This window comes from Lissotriton helveticus, chromosome 2_2 (genome assembly GCF_964261635.1).
Source record: "Lissotriton helveticus chromosome 2_2, aLisHel1.1, whole genome shotgun sequence".
Taxonomy (NCBI): Eukaryota; Metazoa; Chordata; class Amphibia; order Caudata; family Salamandridae; genus Lissotriton; species Lissotriton helveticus.
In genome coordinates, this window is record NC_136060.1 from 404,716,128 (window position 1) to 404,735,909 (window position 19,782).

At 47.7% G+C, this 19,782-nt stretch overlaps 1 protein-coding gene across 2 annotated transcripts in view; it reads right to left on the reverse strand.

Annotated features, from left to right (window-relative positions):
* MAEA (macrophage erythroblast attacher, E3 ubiquitin ligase) overlaps window positions 1-19,782 on the reverse strand; it is a 413,699-nt gene that overhangs the window by 315,971 nt on the left and 77,946 nt on the right. The gene's annotated exons all lie outside the window — the stretch shown is intronic.

Consider the following 19,782-nt stretch of genomic DNA (forward strand, 5'->3'; position numbering starts at 1 on the left):
ATGGAATTCCTATAGCCTGACGCCCAGGACATATTGTTTGGGGTCATGGGCAACAAGCTTTCATGTTTATGTCCTTGGGACAAGTAGGCCAAACCCCCTGCAGCACAAACCCTTAGGATGCCAGTTTGCAGTACCACAATATGGATCAGGGAAGGGCACTGTTTGCAGTTAAGGTAATATTTTTGTCCATAGGTTAATGCTGTTCAAACTTGTATTTATGGTTCATTAATTGAAAGCCTTTATTATTAGTGTGAGCGCTCCAAGTAAATGTTGTAAGCTCTGACTGTACTACTGACAGTGGTTCCATTATAAAAATGTGTGAACGTGTTCAAAGTTTAGCAATATAAGGCTATGTATAATGCTCCCAGAATGCTCTCTGAGTCAATGCAAATATTTGGAGAAGCTTGAAAGCAAAATTGAGCATTCTTTGCTTCCAAAATAAAATTTTGATCAAAAAAAAGAAAGCAGCAAAAAAACATTTAGCTAAACTACCTTAAAATTCCAGATACCGTTTCTTTGCAGCATCATTTAGTAGCGTGTTGATGCATGCTAGTATTTCCCAAATATAGTCATAATAGAAAATCAGTGTAACCAGTTACAATAAGATTATGGGAAACAAAATAAGCAAGCATTGGCAAAGCAAGCAGGTCTGAAATTGGTGGTCAGATTTTTAGTTTTGTCAATGTGTGACTTGTTTTTGGCATGGTTTTTGTAAAACCTTTTTGGTGTGGAAGATGCCGGGCCCTCACCATTATAACAAACACTGGCAAAAGCAAAAATTGTTTTTGGTCTCAAAAAGCACACTGCCACATTAGTTACTGGCACTGAACAAAACAACTTTGTGTGCCGATATGATCCTTGTGAAAGAACAGAATGCTGTCACTCACAGTGAAGCCAGGCAATTCAGAGAGAGTGACAGAATTTTAATAAACACGGAAGGTCATGGTCAACGCCAGACCAAATTAGGGGCTCTAATATTAAAGAAAGTCTCAAAAATGCACCTATGGTATATGTCCTTGCATTAAGTGTAGGTATACGACTTTCATGAATTTCCAAGAATATACAGAAGTAGTACAAGAAATAGTATTCCTAGAAAATATTTGTGAACTGCATTTTAGCATGAGCAAATTTGCATGTGTAGATTTGCTCTTGCAAAAATCTGAGTGTTTGCAAGTTCACTTTCCATCCAACCACTTTTTTCTCAACTCAGGAAGAAGTTTTACGTCTGCCATTGTCAGGAGTAAAGTTCCAACATTTCCCAGTAAGGGAAAAGATTAGAGAAGAGTTGTAGAAGGTTTGCACAGACTTAAAAAGGCATTCCAACACGGGAACTATTGCTTACCACTACCTTCAGCCCCAGTATGTAGATCTGCGGAAGCATGGCAACATAAGGGGACACTACTATGGTATGATCCCTGGCATAATCAGAGAGGCTATATCAGAGCTCTTATATAATGAGATTGCTGCTTACATGGCACCAAAGGGACAAGTGGATTTTGTTACCGGAGAAGAGAATCTCAATATTTATATGACAGGTCTGACATTTTTGTTTTTATGACCCAGCACAATACTCACAAGAGTAACCTTGTTGAATTTTTCACCTGTTTTTTCGGAAGCAGTGGGAAAGTACATAACTGAATCCAGGTCAGGATCTCCTCTGGACCCATGCCCACCAGTTCTTCTTAAAGAATTGGTGGACTTGGTGAGTCCCGGGCTTGTGGAAATTTTCAACCTGATGTTTGTGTCAGGCATCCTTCCCATCAGCTGGAAGGAGACGTCCATCCTTCCCTTATTAAAAAAGCCAACATTAGATGCCACCAATCCTTTGAACTATCAACCCATTACCCGACTACCTATACCAGCCAAGATTATGGACAAAAACATGAACACTCAACTGTCACAATTCATCAGTGAGAACAGTTTGTTGGATCATTCCCAGTTTGGTTTCCATAAGGAGCATAGTACGGAAACGGCGCTCATTAAAACAACCGAAGAAATCAGAGCGGTGATGGATGGAGGAGGTACAGCTGCTCTTGTGCTCCTCGATCTATCTGCCGCTTTCGAATCGGTTGATCATGCTCTCTTGCAACATCGGTTGAAAAAGTTGGTAGTGGATGAAATGGCTCTGGCACTGCTGTCCTCTTTCCTAAAGGTTCCGATATCAACGGTGTCACTTGATGGCTTCAATTCAGCCCCCTACGTTCTACCATGTGGAGATCCTCAGGGCAGTTCGCTGAGCCCTGTTTTGTTCGACATCTACGTCTCAGAACTGGCCCCACTGATTCGGGAATTTGGATTTAGCTTGACATCATATTCCGATGACACCCAGATTGTGGTAGCTGCATACAACCATCAAACCTCTCCTTTCCAGCAGTTTCAAAACTGCATGAGGGCGATTAACAAATGGATGAGCACGCACTGCCTCAAACTTAATTCCGATAAGACGGAAGTCTTGATTTTTGGCAATATGCAGCCTACCTGGAGCAATCTGTGGTGGCCGGCAGAGATGGGTGCCCCTTCTAAACCTGCTAATAGATTAACATTATGTTAACAGACTAATGCTATTGTATCAGCCGCTTTTTTCTTATAAAGAACATAAGGAAGGTGCTTCCCTACATCTCTGCGGACACTAGGAAAACAGTAGTCACATCTCTTATCCAATCCAAATTGGACTACTGCAATGGGCTATACCTGAATGCCCGGAAGGAGTGTCTAAGAAAGCACCAGATTGTGCAAAACTCTGCGGCACGTCTATTGCTTAATCTTCCCAGGCATAAAACGGTATACAATGAAATCCGTGACTTGCACTGGGTGCCGGTACCTCAGCGCATTAAATTCAAGGTGCTGTGTCAAGCCTATAAGGCCCTGCATCATTCAGGTCCAGCTTTTCTTCAGAATCTTTTTGTGTGGTACCAACTAGACCTCTTCGGTCAATGGGTGCAAGACTCTTGGCAGTGTCCAGAACTCGGACTTTACACTGGGGTGGCCGTGGTTTTCATTACGGAACATCCAAACTTTGGAACTCTCTTCCACCTGAGCTTAGGAACGCTAGTTCCCTAATTGGCTTCAGGAGAAACCTGAAAACCTGGCTGTTCCAGGGCTAGGCGTATAGCTGGTTTGTTGTGGTCCTCAGCGCCAAGACAACATTAGGTATTCTTGCGCTTTTATAAATCTCATTAACATTAACAACATTAACAATAACATTAACCAGTGCACACACTTAGCATGCCCTACAAAAAATCCTAAGTAAGTAGCCTCTCAAATCTTTCTACAAAGAGCTGCTTTTATTGAAAACTATTGAAAATAAATCAGGAGCCAGAAAAATAAAAGTGAATTCCCAAAAACATGATTCCAAAAATATTTTTTAAAGTAGTAATAAAAGGTAGGGCAACATCATCATAAAAGTAATGTTATTCTAGAGAAGGGGGACAATCAGATAAAACAGTTTTTGAAAAATTTCTGAAACTAAAGGAATGAAAATCACTTTAGGGGACAAAATATTGCATGACATTTTACACAAACGCCGGCAAAGATATTACACTACGGAATCAGTAATTTTACTATTTTCAAAATGGTCAAATAGTAAATTAGAAAGCGAGCCTTTAATTTTAAACCACTCAATTAAAAACGGTTAATACCGGAGTGTTCCTATTTAGGGTGCACAGAAAATTGTACGCACATTTTTTGCTTACCAAATATGTGCCTTTGGAAATCGGTGCTACTAAGACATATTTCAGGCAAATTGGAAACAGGGATGTTTGCTGACGCACAGATTTGGAAAAAGGAACACATGACGTACACACATACATACTAGGACGTTGCCGAAGAGTACCTTGGTACCTACTTTCTTGGATGACAAAAAATACACAACTCCTCCCCCAGCAGTATACTGGCTCGTACTTATCCCCCAGGTCCACGGGTAGAAACTGCAAAAGGATATCAGAAGTGGAACAAGGCTCTCAACTCCCAGACACAACATTCAACGCAGAACAGGTTGCAAAGAACTTCTCATAGTGGATCACTGCTATCGCTAACACAATCACCCTTGTTAAACCAGCCAAATCCAAAGGACCTGCTAGAAGAGCAGCTGGTTCACTGTGGAGTTGAAATCCACCAAACACAGCTGCCAGCAACTAGAGAGGAAGTGGGGCACCAGCAAAAAGACAGGAGAGCACACCATAGCAGCGCTTCCTGAACAAAAGGAAAAGAGACCTATTAGACTGCATAGAAGCCAGCATAAACTGCAGCAAGGAGCTCTTTGACATCATGAAGGTGTTCTCCAGTCCAGCAACGTCCAGGGACAGCATTATCTCCTCTGTGACATACCCAATCACACTTCTACAACAACAACAAGATCTTGGTCATCTACGAATACTACGAATCTATGAATACTTCAAACCTCTACCCACCGCCGCGGGCAGCATCAGCCTGCTCACACCCATGAACACATACCCTGCATACTTGATCACCCAACTGGAACCCTCTCACAACTCAAGCCGCAATCTACATCATTAACTCCATGCACTTAGGTGCACCCATGGAACCCTGTCCCCACCACGTCTTCAACCTCGGGAGCAAGAGGATTGCGAATGAGCTCATGAAAGTCCTGAACACCTCTATCACATCGGTCTCCTTACCCGAGGACTGGAAACATGCTGAAATAAGGGCCCTCCAGAAGAAACCATCCGCCGATGAAGCAGAACCAAAGAACTACTGGCCCATCTCCCTGCTCCCCTTTCCTGTGAAGATTTTTGAGAAGGCAATCAGCCAGCAACTCATCAAACACCTTGAATGAAACAACCTCTTGGACCCCTATCAATCCGGATTCTGAGCCAACGACAGCACTGAGACAGCCCTGATCCCATCCACCGATGACATCAGGGCCTTACGGACTGGGGCAAAACAGCAGCCCTCATCCTCCTGGACCTGTCAGAGTCACCTTTGATACCATCTCCCATCACATCTTGATCAACAAACTCCCATCACATAAGAATCAACGGAGATGCCCTCAAATAACCTCATACCTCACAGGAAGAACTCAGAGAATCAGTCTCCCACCCTGAATCTCGGAACCCAAGATCATCTGCAGCATCCCCCAAGGATCATCCCTCAGCCCTACCCTCTACAATATGGACAAGACCCCTCCCTTACTCCCACCCCTCCCTGGTCAGCACCATTAGATCACAAGGATTCACCATCATCTCCAATGCAGACGACACCCTGCTCAATATCTCGCTGCCAGAAGACCCCTCCAACATCAGAGCTAACTTCCACAGAAGATGTATGATGAAAGTCGCTGCCCGGATGTAGGACAACTGTCTCAAGCTCACCACAGACAAGACAGATGTCCTCATCTTTGGGAACAACACATCTCCCTGGAACGATGCAAGGTGGTGTGCTGAACACGTCCCAACCCGCCTCAAAAGACCACAACCACAACATCGGCATCATCTTGGACAGCAAGCGGTCCATGAACAAACAGGAAAACACTGTCTCATCTGCCTGCTTCCACAACCTATACATGCTTCATAAGATCTTCAGGTTGCTCCCAGTCAACACCAGAAAGAACGTTATGCAGGCCCTTGTCAACAGCAGGCTAGACCACAAGACCACACTTTATATAGGAATCACCGCACGCCTCCTGAAGAGACTACAGACTCCGCAATCATACTCATCTGCAACCTCCCCAGACATACCCACATCACACCCCACCTCAAGAAGCTACACTGGCTCCCGATCCAGAAGAGATGCCAGTTATTATTATTATTAATTGAAATTTGTAGAGCGCAACTAAACCCGCAGGCGTCAAGGCGCTAAGAGATGGTGAACTAATTGATCAGAAAACGGCAAGGGATGAGTTACAAGTATGCTTCTTGAAATAACCAGGTCTTGAGTGCTTTGCGAAACAGGGCATGGGATGGGATCCCCTTGAGGTCATCGGGGAGCGTGTTCCAGAGTCTAGGCGCAAGGAAGCAAAAGGCCCTTCCACCCCATCTGACCTTGGATATTCGGGAAACAGCCAGCAGACTTTTGCTAGAAGAGCGAAGTGCCCTACCAGGGGTATAGTAGGATACAAGAGTACGGATGGCTTCAGGCCCAATCCCATTAAGGGCACGATGCATAAGGCAGAGAGCCTTAAAGTTAATCCTCGCCTGCATAGGGAGCCAGTGCAGGTTTTTTTCTGATAGCCGTGCCCAAGGAGCGTTTCGGGGCATCCACAACAAACCGGACAGCTGCATTCTGCACAGTCTGAAGGCGTTGGACCAGACCGTTGTTAATGCCCAAATACAGTGCATTGCAGTAGTCCAACCTGGAGGCTATAAGCGCAACTGCAACCTGTTTGCGTGCGTCAGGGGAGAGATAGTGAATGATTTTCCTTAAAATCCTTAGAGCACTACAACAGGTAGACACAGTCCTACTGACTTGTTTGTCAAGCAAGAGAGTGGTGTCAAGAATGACCCCAAGATTGCGGGCAGAAATGGATGGCGAGGGGCAGGCGTCAAGGACAGGAGGCCACCAGTCCATTGACCAGGTCTCATTTTTGCCTCCAAAAATGAGGACCTTAGTTTTCTCCCCATTCAACTTGAGGAAGTTCTTAAGCATCCATCCAGCGACCGCCTCCATACAGTTTTTAAAGTTATGAGCAGTTATGCTCACAGATTTTGATATGGAGACCATGATCTGTGTGTCGTCGGCGTAGGAAAGAACTTCTAGCCTTAAAGATCTTACAAGCCTGGCGAGTGGGGCCACATAGATGTTAAAAAGCGTCGGACTCAAAGAGGAGCCCTGAGGGACCCCACACTTCACAGGTTTGATGGGTGACATATAATCGCCTAGCTTAACCCTTTGCTTCTGTTGATCGAGGAAGGATGTTAGGAGGCTGAGTGCAGGTCCCTCGACTCCCAGCTCGCTGAGTCGGTTAGCCAGAATGGTAGGGGACAGGGTGTCAAAAGCCGCCGTAAGGTCTAACAACACCAGTAAGGTGGTCTGGCCGGTGTCGACCTTGGCCCGAATGCTATCGACAACCACTGTAAGCGCCGACTAAGTGCTGTGTGTCCTACGAAAACCGTGCTGTGAGGGATCCAGGGAGTTGGTACTGTCGAGGAAGGCACTCAAATGATGGTTAATGTGTGCCTCCAAGAGTTTAGCAGGGGCAGGAAGAAGAGAAATGGGACGAAAGTTCTTTAATATCCCAGGGTCCAGAGTAGATTTTTTCAATAGGGGCTTAACAATGGCCATTTTCCAAGAGAGGGGATAAACCCCCTTTGAAATGGCCAGATTCATGACCTCCACCAAAGGGAGCAGAATAACCTGCCTACATTCTTTAAAAACCTTTAAAGGGCAGGGGTCGAGCAGGGACCCGGACTTTAGCTTGTCCAGCAACGTACTAAGATGATCAAAAGTGAGGGGGGAAACTGGGAGAGGGAGTGAAAGGGAACAGGCATTTGATTTTCAGGAATTAAAGTTGGAAGGGTAGAGGTTAAAGAACTGAGATTGAGGGCTTCCAAGTCTGTGTAAATATCCAGGATCTTCGTATGGAAGAACGTGGAGATCTGATCACACAGACCTTGGGAGGCTACTATAGGGTCAGGTGACTGGATAAGGGAAAGGTTATCAACTATTTTGAACAAATCCCTCGGTGACTTAAGCGAGGCCGTTAATTTAGAGTAGTGCGCCTTCTTTTCTGCAGCTTTATAGCCTTTGAGAAGGATTTTATGTTTATCCTTCTCTATGGGGTCCAAGTGTGCCCTCCATAGCCTTTCCTGCCTCCTACATCCTTGTCTGAGGATCCTAAGGGAGTCCGAAAACCAGGGGGCCGAAGGCCGTTTCCTGGCAGAATAGTGTTGCAGGGCTGGCGCAAGAGAATCGACAGCCTCCGACAGGGTGTTAGAGAGGTCAAGAGCCGCAACATCGGCATCCCCTCTAGGTCGGGGCTTAAGTCTGGATAAGAAAGGCGTAAGGGTGTCATTGTTAATCTCCCTAAAATTCCTCCTCAGTACCCACTTGGTGTGGTCTGGCTGAGGCCCGGTGGGGAAGGAAAAAGCGAGTTCAAGGGGAATGGTAAAGTGGTCCGACCACGACAGGGGAAAGGGGGTGTGGAAAAAGGGTTCAGGCAGATCAGGTCGTTTACCCCTTTTCTAGGTTTGCCCGGCGTAAGCCGCTTCTCACCCAACTCACGATTACCCAAATAAAGAGGCAGGCGCTGGAGACTGGAAGGCAGGAAACAGGAGTTTATTTCCGACGGAACAGAACACGTCAAATCAGACAACAGGGTATCTTCTCGAGGTGCTCTAACAAGTTTCTCTACGGCTCAGTCTTTTATACACAGGTTTATGATGTACAAACATTCCTTATTGCAATAAAGACGATTTGAAGTACAAAAGGGCATGTTTGGGACCCCAGCTCCAGGCCCATTCCCATACTGACCGCTCTGATGTTGTTTTCCCCTCCCAAATGTGACATGTGATTGTAATCTGCAGCCGGACATTCCAACAGGGCACGAGGGCAGAAGGGGGTGGTCAGATCTAAGGTTGGGCGGGCGATAAGATCATGTTTCGCTATGCGGGGCCGGAGGGGTACATCCACGAGACCTAGTTTTATGATGTGGGACTGGGTCGAGAGGCCAGGTGTAGCCGGGGGGGGGGGGCATCAGAAGAGAGGAAGGGTGTTCCTGGGAGGGATGCGGGGGTGTCGGTCAGGTCTAGGGGTGTGAAGGCCTTGATTAATCACCGCTCCTCTGATGTGAGGCGAGGTCCTACTGTAGGAAGCAATAAACTGCATCTGTTGGGCTAGGTGATGGCCTGGGATCAGGCCGGGCAATCGGGCAGGGAGGAAGAGGTTACCAAAAGGGCCCGTTCTATGAGTAGGATGAAAGAGCGAGGGGGCAGGGGTTCAGCACGGAGACAAGGTCGTGTTTAGCGGTGCGTTTATGGCCCGAACAGGAGAGACCGGGGGCTGTCGGGGCGCGGGGTGCTTGCGGGGCTGGAGAGAGAGAGAGAGAGAGAGAGAGAGAGAGAGAGAGAGAGAGAGAGAGAGAGAGAGAGAGAGAGAGAGTGAGAGAGAGAGGATGGCTATCAGCAATGGGCAGGGAGGTCATGACACAAAGATGGCTACTATCTATGTTCAAGATGGAGCCTAAAAGGGAACAAGATGGCGGGGCCACTGTTTCGTGACTTTCTTTACCTTCAACCGTGGCGAGGGTGAACACAAATGAACGCCGCTTATGTACATATACATTTTGTCATTTTCCACAGGGGTGCCAGTCTGAAGACGGGAGTCATTGGTGAATACACCATCCAAAGTATGCCCAGCTAAGTGGGTAGGACTAGCCACTAACTGCGGCAAGCCACAGGAAGCTAGGGAGTCCAGCAGATGGACCATGTCGTGGGAGCTGGAATTTTTCAGATGGAAATTAAAATCCCCAAGAATAGTTAAACTGGGTCTTTTCAAGATGTTGACCCACGCATACAAAGCACTGCATAGCTAAGGACCAGTTTACATAAAAAACACTTGACCTTCCACCTACCAACCAGACAACTACGATCTGCCTCCCTCTTTCTCGCAGACACCTCCCTCAGATCCACTGAAGCAATAGCAAAGGGCAGGTAAAGCCTGGAACATTCTTACCCTGCACCTCAGGACCACCCCATCGCTCCAGCAATTCAGAAAAGAACTCAAGACCTGGTCATTCGAATGAACAGAGAACCACGAAGCATGCAGCAACTCCAGTGCCTTAAAGACCCTCACAGATGATTTGCTGTGCATTACAAATCCTTGGTAGATTGATATATAATTTGTTGGGGTGGGCAATATATTCCGCTTATGCTTGTAACACAGAGTTCCATCCAAATTCCGCCAACCATGGCGTGGAGGAGTTTTTGCTCACACGCGGCTCGAAAATGGTAAGCTGGTGATCGAGATTTGGCATCTTCTGTCATGATTTTCACTTGCTAGGTGGGCACTTGGTGAGAATACGCCAACATGGGTGGTCGTGACCTTTTGCAGTCAGAAAGCTGCCATTCGACTTGAGCAACAGCAAAACCAAATCGAGAAGCTGCGCATCCTGGCGCATCACGATGTACCATTCACACTGATTTTTCAGTGAAGAACACGCTCCCGGCATTAAATCATAGCACGAGCGGTGCAACATGGTTATTTCAGCCCTCTCATGGAATTCTGCTGAATCTCGCCGATTGTTTTTCTAACTCCACAGATTTCAATGGAGTAAAACTCCACGACTTACGTCCAGGTCTATTAATTTGCCCCCTACAGCGCAACAACATACAGATGACATTGATATTGGAATCTAAACCATTTATTCTTCCCTTGTGAAGTGTTTTCCACGCTTAATATTCCAGATCTTTAAACGAGTGAACTTCCTGAAAAAGTTTTAGAGCACTACTACAAACACAGCAATGAATTTAAGTAAGAGCATTGCACAAGTATCCTTTGAGTCAAACAAACGGAAGAGCTCAGTCAGGAAATACACTCTATTTGAAACTCACTTTTTATATTCAAGTTCAGAAATTTGCATAGCGCACTACTCATCCAGAGGGTCTCAAGGAGCTTGAGGGAGGGGGGGTACTTTACTTATCAAATATCCAAGTTTTTAGTTGTTTTCTGAAGGAGTGCTGGTTCTGTGTAAGGCGGAGATCGGTGGGGAGAGAATTCCAGGTCTTGGCGCTAAGTAGGAGAAGGATCTTCCCCCCATGGTGGATCTTTGGATGCGTGGAAGAGCGGCGAGGGCTTGATTGGACGATCGTAGTTGGCGGGTGGGGGTGTAAAAGGACAGGCGCGTGTTGAGGCATTCGGGTCCTAGGTTGTAGAGGGCTTTGTGTGTGTGGGTGAGGAGACGGAACGTTATTCTTTTGTTGACGGGGAGCCAGTGGAGGTCTTTTAGGTGATCGGAAATGTGAGCATGGCGGGGGATGTCTAGGATGAGTCTGGCTGAGGCGTTCTGGATGCGTTGGAGTTTATTCTGTAGTTTGGCTGTCGTTCCGGCGTAAAGGGTGTTTCTGTAGTCCAGTCGGCTTGTGACCAGTGCGTGGGTGATCGTCTTTCTTGTTTCGGTGGGGATCCAACGGAAGATTTTTTTGAGCATACGTAGAATGTTGAAGCATGATGATGAGACGGCGTTGATTTGTCTGGCCATCGAGAGGGAGGAGTCCAGGATGAAGCCCAGGTGACGTGCGTGGTCCGTTGGTATGGGTGCATTTCCCAGGGCCGGTGGCCACCATGAGTCGTCCCAGGCGGAGGGGGATGATCCTAAGATGAGGACTTCCGTTTTGTCCGAGTTCAGTTTTAAACGGCTGTTCTTCATCCACTCGGCTACTTCTTTCATCCCTTCGTGTAGGTTGGTTTTGGCGGTGTTTGGGTCTTTGGTGAGGGAGAGGATCATCTGGGTGTCGTCTGAGTAGGAGATGATGTTGAGGTTGTGTTGGCGCGCGATGGATGCGAGGGGACTCATGTATACGTTGAAGAGGGTGGGACTGAGTGATGATCCTTGTGGAATGCCGCAGATGACTTTGGTGGCCTCTGATCTAAAAGGGTTGAGGAGGACTCTCTGGGTTCTTCCGGCGAGGAACGAGATGATCCAGTCCAATGCTTTTCCTTGTATTCCGACGTTGTTGAGGCGTTGTATAAGGGTGCTATGACAGACTGTGTCGAAGGCTGCGGAGAGGTCAAGTAGGATGAGGGCAGCTGTTTCTCCGTTGTCCAGTAGAGTTCGAATGTCATCTGTTGCTGCGATGAGGGCGGTCTCGGTGCTATGTTTGGCTCGGAAGCCGGATTGTGAAGGGTCGAGAAATTTGTTGGATTCGAGGAAGGCGGCGAGCTGACTGTTGACGGCTTTCTCAATGACTTTGGCAGGGAATGGGAGTAGCGAAATGGGGCGGTAGTTCTTAAGTTCAGTGGGGTCTGCTGTGGGTTTCTTCAGGAGGGCGCTGAGTTCGGCATGTTTCCAGCTTTCCGGGAAGGTAGCGGAGTTGAGGGAGCAGTTGATGACGTCTCGGAGATGGGGAGCGATAATGGAGTCTGCTTTGTTGAAAATGTGGTGGGGACATGGGTCGGTTGGCGATCCTGAGTGGATGGAGTTCATCAGGCGGATGGTGTCTTCAGTGGTGATTGGTTCCCGGGCGCAAAGGTTGTTGGAGGGGGGTTTTGGTTCGGAGGTGGGTGGGGTGGATTGCTCTCCAAAGCTGTTATGTATGTCAGCGATTTTGTTGTGGAAGAACGAGGCTAGAGAGTCGCAGAGGTTTTGGGAGGGAGTGATGTCGTTGGTGCCGGCGGTGGGGTTGGTAAACTCTTTGACGATGTTGAATAGTTCCTTGCTGTTGTGGGCGTTGTTGTCGAGTCGATCCTTGAGTGCTGATTTCTTGGTGGATCGGATCAGTTGGTGGTGTTTGCGGGTGGCGTTCTTGAAGTTGGTCAGGTTGTCAGTGGTTGGGTTTTTTCGCCAGGCTTTTTCGAGGGTGCGACAGATCTTCTTGGATTTTTTAAGGTCATCATTGAACCAGGGGGCTTTTTTGCTACCTTGCTTGATTTGATGGTTTTTCAAGGGTGCTAATTTGTTAGCGCTGTAGGTGATCCATTGTGTGAGGTTGTTGGCTGCTTGGTTTGGGTCCGATGATTTGGCAGGAGGGTTATGGTGAAGTGATGTGAAGAGCTGGTCGGTGGTAATTTTGTTCCAGTTTCTGTGGGGAATTGGTTGAGGGTGGTTGTGGGTCGTGGTCTTAATGTAGTTGAAGTGAACGCAGCTGTGGTCCGTCCAGTGGAGAGCTGTGGTGTGATTGAAGGAGATGTGCTTGCCGGCATAGTGGGTGGGGGTGTCAACGAGTTGTTTGAGTCAGAGATTGGCGAGGTTGTCCAGAAGGGTGGTGGTGTTGCTGTCTTTGTTCTTTTCCAGGTGGAAGTTGAGGTCACCTAGTAGAATGTAGTCCTCGGAGGGGAGGGCGTGTGGGCTGATGAAGTCAGTGATGTCTTCGCTGAATTGTGTTCGGGGTCCTGGTGGCCTGTAGATGAGGGTGCCTCGGAGTGTGGTCTTGGGGTCGGTGTGGACCTGGAAGTGAAGGTGTTCGGCAAATGCGAGGTTATCGTCGGAACTGGTCGTGATGCGGATGGTGTTCTTATGGACGATGGCGATGCCTCCTCCTATTTGGTTGATGCGGTCCTTTCGGATGATCTTGTAGCCGTCCGGGATGGCCATGGCGATGTCGGGTGCTGATGAGGCGTTCATCCAGGTTTCTGTAAGAAAGGCTACGTCCGGCGATGTGGTGTCGAGTAGGTTCCAGAGTTCAATGGCGTGTCTGTGGACCGAGCGGGTGTTGAGCAGGATGCACTTCAGGTGGTTAGTGTCGGAGCTCTGTGTGGAGTTTGTGGATTTGGTGTGGGTCCTGATGCAGTCGAGCTTGCAGGAGTGGCAGGTGAAGGGTCCATGGGTGTGTCCTGGGGCGGCTTGGTAGCAGTCTGGGAGGCGGCCAGGGTTAAGTGCTGAGAGGGTGGCGGCGTCGTACGTTATGCGGGTGGATTGGATTTTGCGGGTGCCAGGGGGTCTGGCGCTGGGCGCGGTCCAGGCGCGGACGGGCGTAGACGGGCTTACCTTAGGCGTACCTTCAGCGCGCGTGGGGCGCGCTTGTTGCGCGTGAACGCTGCGCGTCAGCTGTTCTGACATAAGTGGATAGTGGGGGGGCGACGCTAGGGAGGGTCAGCTGGGAGGCGGGAGTGGAGTGGAGGGGCGGGCTGGGAGGCACAACAACAAGATGGCAGCAAAACGAAAGCAAACAGGACGAGATTGTGCCTGCGCCTCTGCCCACCCCAATCAGGCACAGATTAAATGAGTAAACAATGCGAACCTGCAAAAGCGCTACGATGACCAATATGCACACAATCCAATATACCCGATGTGGGCTATGCAAAATAGCGTTACGCTATAATCAGGCATTGCGGCAAGTTTAAATAATCAAAACGGAGCGCATTCAGTAATGGGAGCAATAGCAAAGCAGAGCACAATAGCGTATGTAATGGGAGCAATTGCGGTGAAGCGCTACGATACCAGCTGGAGCCAGGGAGCGTGGGGAGCGACCGCTTCTGAAGGAGTCAGGACGGTCACAGCGCTGTGGTCTGCGAGATCGTCCTTAACTTTTCTGTGGGAGGGAGGGTCAGCTGGGAGGCGGGAGCGGGGTGGAGAGGCGGGCTGGGAGGCACAACAACAAGATGGCACGCAAAATGAAAGCAAACAGGACGAGATTGGGGTGGGCAGAGGCGCAGGCACAATCAGGCACAGATTAAATGAGTAAACAATGCGAACCTGCAAAAGCGCTACGATGACCAATATGCACACAATCCAATATACCCGATGTGGGCTATGCAAAATAGCGTTACGCTATAATCAGGCAATGCGGCAAGTTTAAATAATCAAAACGGAGCGCAATCAGTAATGGGAGCAATAGCAAAGCAGAGCACAATAGCGTATGTAATGGGAGCAATTGCGGTGAAGCGCTACGATACCAGTTGGAGCCAGGGAGCGTGGGGAGCGACCGCTTCTGAAGGAGTCAGGACGGTCACAGCCCTGTGGTCTGCGAGATCGTCCTTAACTTTTCTGTGGGAGGGAGGGTCAGCTGGGAGGCGGGAGAGGGGTGGGGAGGCGGGAGCGGGGTGGAGAGGCGGGCTGGGAGGCACAACAAGATGGCAGCAAAACGAAAGCAAACAGGACGAGATTGGGGTGGGCAGAGGCGCAGGCACAATCAGGCACAGATTAAATGAGTAAATCAGGGAAAGGCTGTATTTGAACTTTGCTGCGCATAATTTTGTACCAGCGCCTAATGCGAGCGTGAAACAGGATTTTTAGCGCTTTTTAAAACAATTTACCGCGTTTAACATATTTTGCTGTTATTCTTTATTTAGCCCTTGTTTTTAATTAGTAGTATCCTGCCCACACTCCTGGACAATAATTGTGACCCCACCGCTGTTTGGAGCGGATAAAAACTGTATTAGTTCTCACTGCTCGTGGTCTTTGGCCGCCATATTGGAAGGGGAACTCTCGAGGTGACTTTGGGCTGAGCGCTCTAGTGCTCAGACGAACAGTCAGGTGAGCCTGTACTTAAGGCGACCACTTTGGCAAGCCTATCCTAGGGAAAGGCTGTATTTGAACTTTGCTGCGCATAATTTTGTACCAGCGCCTAATGCAAGCGTGAAACAGGATTTTTAGCGCTTTTTAAAACAATTTACCGCGTTTAACATATTTTGCTGTTATTCTTTATTTAGCCCTTGTTTTTAATTAGTAGTATCCTGCCCACACTCCTGCACAATAATTGTGACCCCACCGCTGTTTGGAGCGGATAAAAACTGTATTAGTTCTCACTGCTCGTGGTCTTTGGCCGCCATATTGGAAGGGGAACTCTCGAGGTGACTTTGGGCTGAGCGCTCTAGTGCTCAGACGAACAGTCAGGTGAGCCTGTACTTAACCCTCCCACTGGTCGCGCAGCGGTGACGCGCAGCGGGAGCGCCTGACTCGCGCCTGAGTCAAGCCAGAGTCCTGCCCGTCTGCGCCCGTCAGCGCTAAGGAGGCGGGGAGGCGGAGGACTCTGTGCCACTATTCGTCATCGTTACTCCCTTCTCAGGTATGTCAAGGGAATTCTTGCTATCCTGTAAAGGACCCTATGCATCTTGTCACGATGTGTTACATCCTGACACATGGGTCGGCCCGGCTTGTTGTAGCCAGTGCCAGCTCACGCTAATCCCCGAGCCCTCTCTGGAAACACCCTTAGATGTACCTGTATTACGGGGGGGCCTAATCAATGCACGATCCCTAGTTAAAAACTCACAAAACATCAACGACCTCATTGTAGAGAATAATCTTGACCTACTCCTAGTCACTGAAACATGGTTAAAATCTTGGTGCAATCCCGACCTAGCTTTAGCCATCCCACAGAACTTCCTTATACAACGGCTGGACAGACCAGAAATAAGAGGAGGGGGCCTCACCATAATACACCACAAGTCTCTTGAATGTTCCACTCAAGAACTGGTGGATATAAAAGGAGCCGAGGCGTTGGCCTTCACCTTAGGGATCCATGACTCACTTACGTTCTCAGGTGCTCTTATATATCGCCCTCCGGGTCCATCTTTAAAGTTCCTGGATACTGTGGGTGAAGTCTTGAGTGATTTAACACTTAGATTTTCCCAGTTTACAATACTAGGCGATCTAAATCTGCACCTAGACTCCCCTAAAGAACCTGGAGTGAGTAGTTTCATGGATACTATTGATGTTTTAGGACTTACACTCCTCAACAGGGAACCTACACATCTGGCAGGACATCTATTGGACTGCGTTTGTTCTAACTTTACTAGGTTGAGGGTTGGAGATCCCAGTCCTCAGATTTGGACTGATCATTTTTTTTATTCCTTTTCATATCGTCCTGAATCCCCTACCTATTGTCTCCCCTGCAATAAGCAAAATAAAGCCTGAAGCCAGACATATTCCCAATTGGAAAGAGTTAGCCAATAGACCTGATGTTGTAGCACAACTGAAAGCTTGTATACCGGATTTATCCGGTCATACCTCTACAGATAATCAAATTTTTCACGAATGGATTGCCAGAGCAGGGGCAATGTTAAAATCATCTAATAAGAACACCTTAAGAACTACTAAAATAAAAAAAGAATGCCCCCTGGTTCTCATTGGCCCTGAAACTAGAATTGGGAGAGGTAAGAACCCTGGAAGGAAGGTGGCGTAGAAAATATGATGCCTCCACCCATAACATCTATAAATCAGCAAGACGAAAATATCATGCTGAGTTAAAATCTGCTGAGAAGGCCCATTATCTACAGGCGGTCACTAGGGCAGGTCAGGAACAAAAAGCGATTTTTAAAATTGTAAAGGAGTTCATGAGTCCAGTAGCTTTATCGCAGGAGATCCCTCCATCTCAGGATCTCTAATGTGATATCTGATTATTTCGAAGACAAGATTCTGGCCATTGTGAAAACTTTTCCCTCAGCTTCGACTACGTCGATTGTTCCTACACAGAGTAAGGCGATGAGGCCCACCGCACGCTTGGAAGAATTTACACTGGTCTCTCTTGAGGAGACCTCGAAGGCTATTTTAGCCATTAAATCGGGATCACCTTTGGACCCCTGCCCCCCCCTGGTTTTGCATACTCTAGCAGAGACGGTTAACCCCATAATTAATGGGATCATAAATTCGTCTCTAGCCACGGCTGATATCCCGAACGACTGGAAGTGTGCTGCTGTTAAGCCCCTCCAAAAAAAGACACTGGCCGACCCTACTACCCTTTCCAACCTGCGGCCCATCTCCCTGTTGCCTGTGCTGTTTAAACTGGCCGAAAAGTTCGTCAATATTCAATTGACGAACTTTTTGGAGACAAACAATATTCTCCATCCTAACCAGTCAGGGTTCCGTTCAAAACACTCTACAGAAACAGCCCTGCTTTATACAGCAGAGACCCTTCGAGCAGCCATGGACCAGGGAATGAAGGCTGTCCTAATCCTACTCGACCTGTCGGCAGCCTTCGATACGGTCTCACATAACATCTTAGTGGACCGTCTGGCTGCCGCAGGTGTAGGGGGGAAAGTCTTGGCGTGGCTTACGAATTTTTTTAGTGGTAGACGTCAAGTCACAGTGTTGGGTCAACACCAATCTGAAGCAAAGGTCGTCAGCTCAGGGGTCCCTCAGGGCTCGAGTTTAAGCCCAGTACTGTTCAACCTGTACATGGCACCCCTAGTAGAATTGATCGCGTCATTTCAGATCAGTTCAATCTCATACGCTGACGACACCCAACTCATTCTGGTGTTGGATAGGGAGCGGCCGAATGCTGAAGAAAACCTTAAGGACTGTCTAGCAGCAACATTCAAATGGATGACTGACAATCATTTGAAATGTAATGCTGGTAAGACAGAAATCCTACCGTTCGGAAGTAACAACTTGTTTTCCCCTAGAGTGTGTTGGCCAGTGGATGCGGAAACACCTCCCAAGACTATTACATCTGCCCGCAACTTAGGCATCAAATTTGATGACCAACTGTCTTTCAAACATCAAGCAGTGACAGTGGCTGGAACGTGTTTCCAGATTATAAAAGCTTTGAGAAAATTCTTTGATTTTCTCCCACTGTTGGCCAGGAAAACAGTTGCAGTGGCTTTAATAAATTCCAGGTTGGACTATTGCAACGGGTTATATGCTGGAGCCAACAAAATCGTTCTCCATAAATTGCAAATGGTCCAACATGCAGCCGCTCGGCTGGTGTTGCGCTGGCCCCGTAGATCCTCAGCCTCAGCAGCACTCAAACTGCTCCATTGGCTACCCATAGGGAAACGAATTTTGTTTAAAATTCTCATAATTACTTTTAGAGCTTTCCATAAACAGGGTCCAAAATACCTGTGTAATGGTTTTAAGAGCTATTATCCCACTCGCTGTTTGAGGTCGGCCAGTCAGAATCTTCTCACAATCCCCCGATTCAAGCTGGTAACAAAAGGTGGTAAATCACTCTTTGTATTAGGTTCCAAGGCCTGGAATAAGCTTCCGCCCCACCTACGAACACTTTCTCAAGAGTCACACTTTAGGAAAGCACTGAAAACTTGGATTTTCACCCTGTCTGAAGCGACGTGTTGGGAATTGGTGTAGTGTGTAGTAGAGTATTCAGGTCATTTCTTTTCCTCCAGCCCTTTCACCTAGGCTGGATAGAGCGCCAAGATACTCCTTGGAGTGAAAGTAGCGCTATAGAAGTGTTCCTTACATTACATTACATTACATTACAATAATGCGAACCTGCAAAAGCGCTACGATGACCAATATGCACACAATCCAATATACGCCATGTGGGCTATGCAAAATAGCGTTACGCTATAATCAGGCAATGCGGCAAGTTTAAATAATCAAAACGGAGCGCAATCAGTAATGGGAGCAATAGCAAAGCAGAGCACAATAGCGTATGTAATGGGAGCAATTGCGGTGAAGCGCTACGATACCAGCTGGAGCCAGGGAGCGTGGGGAGCGACCGCTTCTGAAGGATATTCCCTATCCCCACCATCCTGCATTTTTTTTGCTACTTTTAGCACATTTCTTTTTAACAGCATAAAAAAATGGGATTTCTTACCTTAGTTTGCCGGCATGTGCTGATTACTGACACAGTCCTTCAGATGTCACTCTACCGCATGCAATCCATTTATGATAATTACTTACTCACTGCAATATGCATCAAGATACCACGTTTCTCCAGTGACTGAGAAGGTTACCAAAAAAAGTTTTGTACGATACAGGTGTGCTGGGAAATAAATGCAAAAGAAACAATTGATGAACTGAATGCTGGACAATGCAAGCATTCACCCCCCAGTCACAAGGATCTGGGTTTAATCCATCATTCTTTTGCTCACCACATCACCCCAGTTTGGACCCAGCCATATGCAAATCAGTCTTGACCCTGTTTCTTATGGGAACAGTCCAGTCTGAACTGCAAAGCCAGATCCTCCCCCGATCGGAAACAAGCATCCTGGGACCAGTTTCGGGGATTCGCCTCTCATCAGCCATGCTAGCTTGATTCCAGTGGTGCAGTGAGCACGGGACCCACATCTGGGATTACCCTTCCCACGTAGGGTGACAAATGCAAAACAAACACTTGATGGATAGAATGCTGGGCAGTGCACGTATTCACCCCCTCATCCCCAGTCACAAGGATCTGGGTTTAATCCATCATTCTTTTGCTCACCACACCACCCCAGTTTGGACCCTGCCATATGCAAATCAGTCTTGACCCTGTTCTTTATGGGAACAGT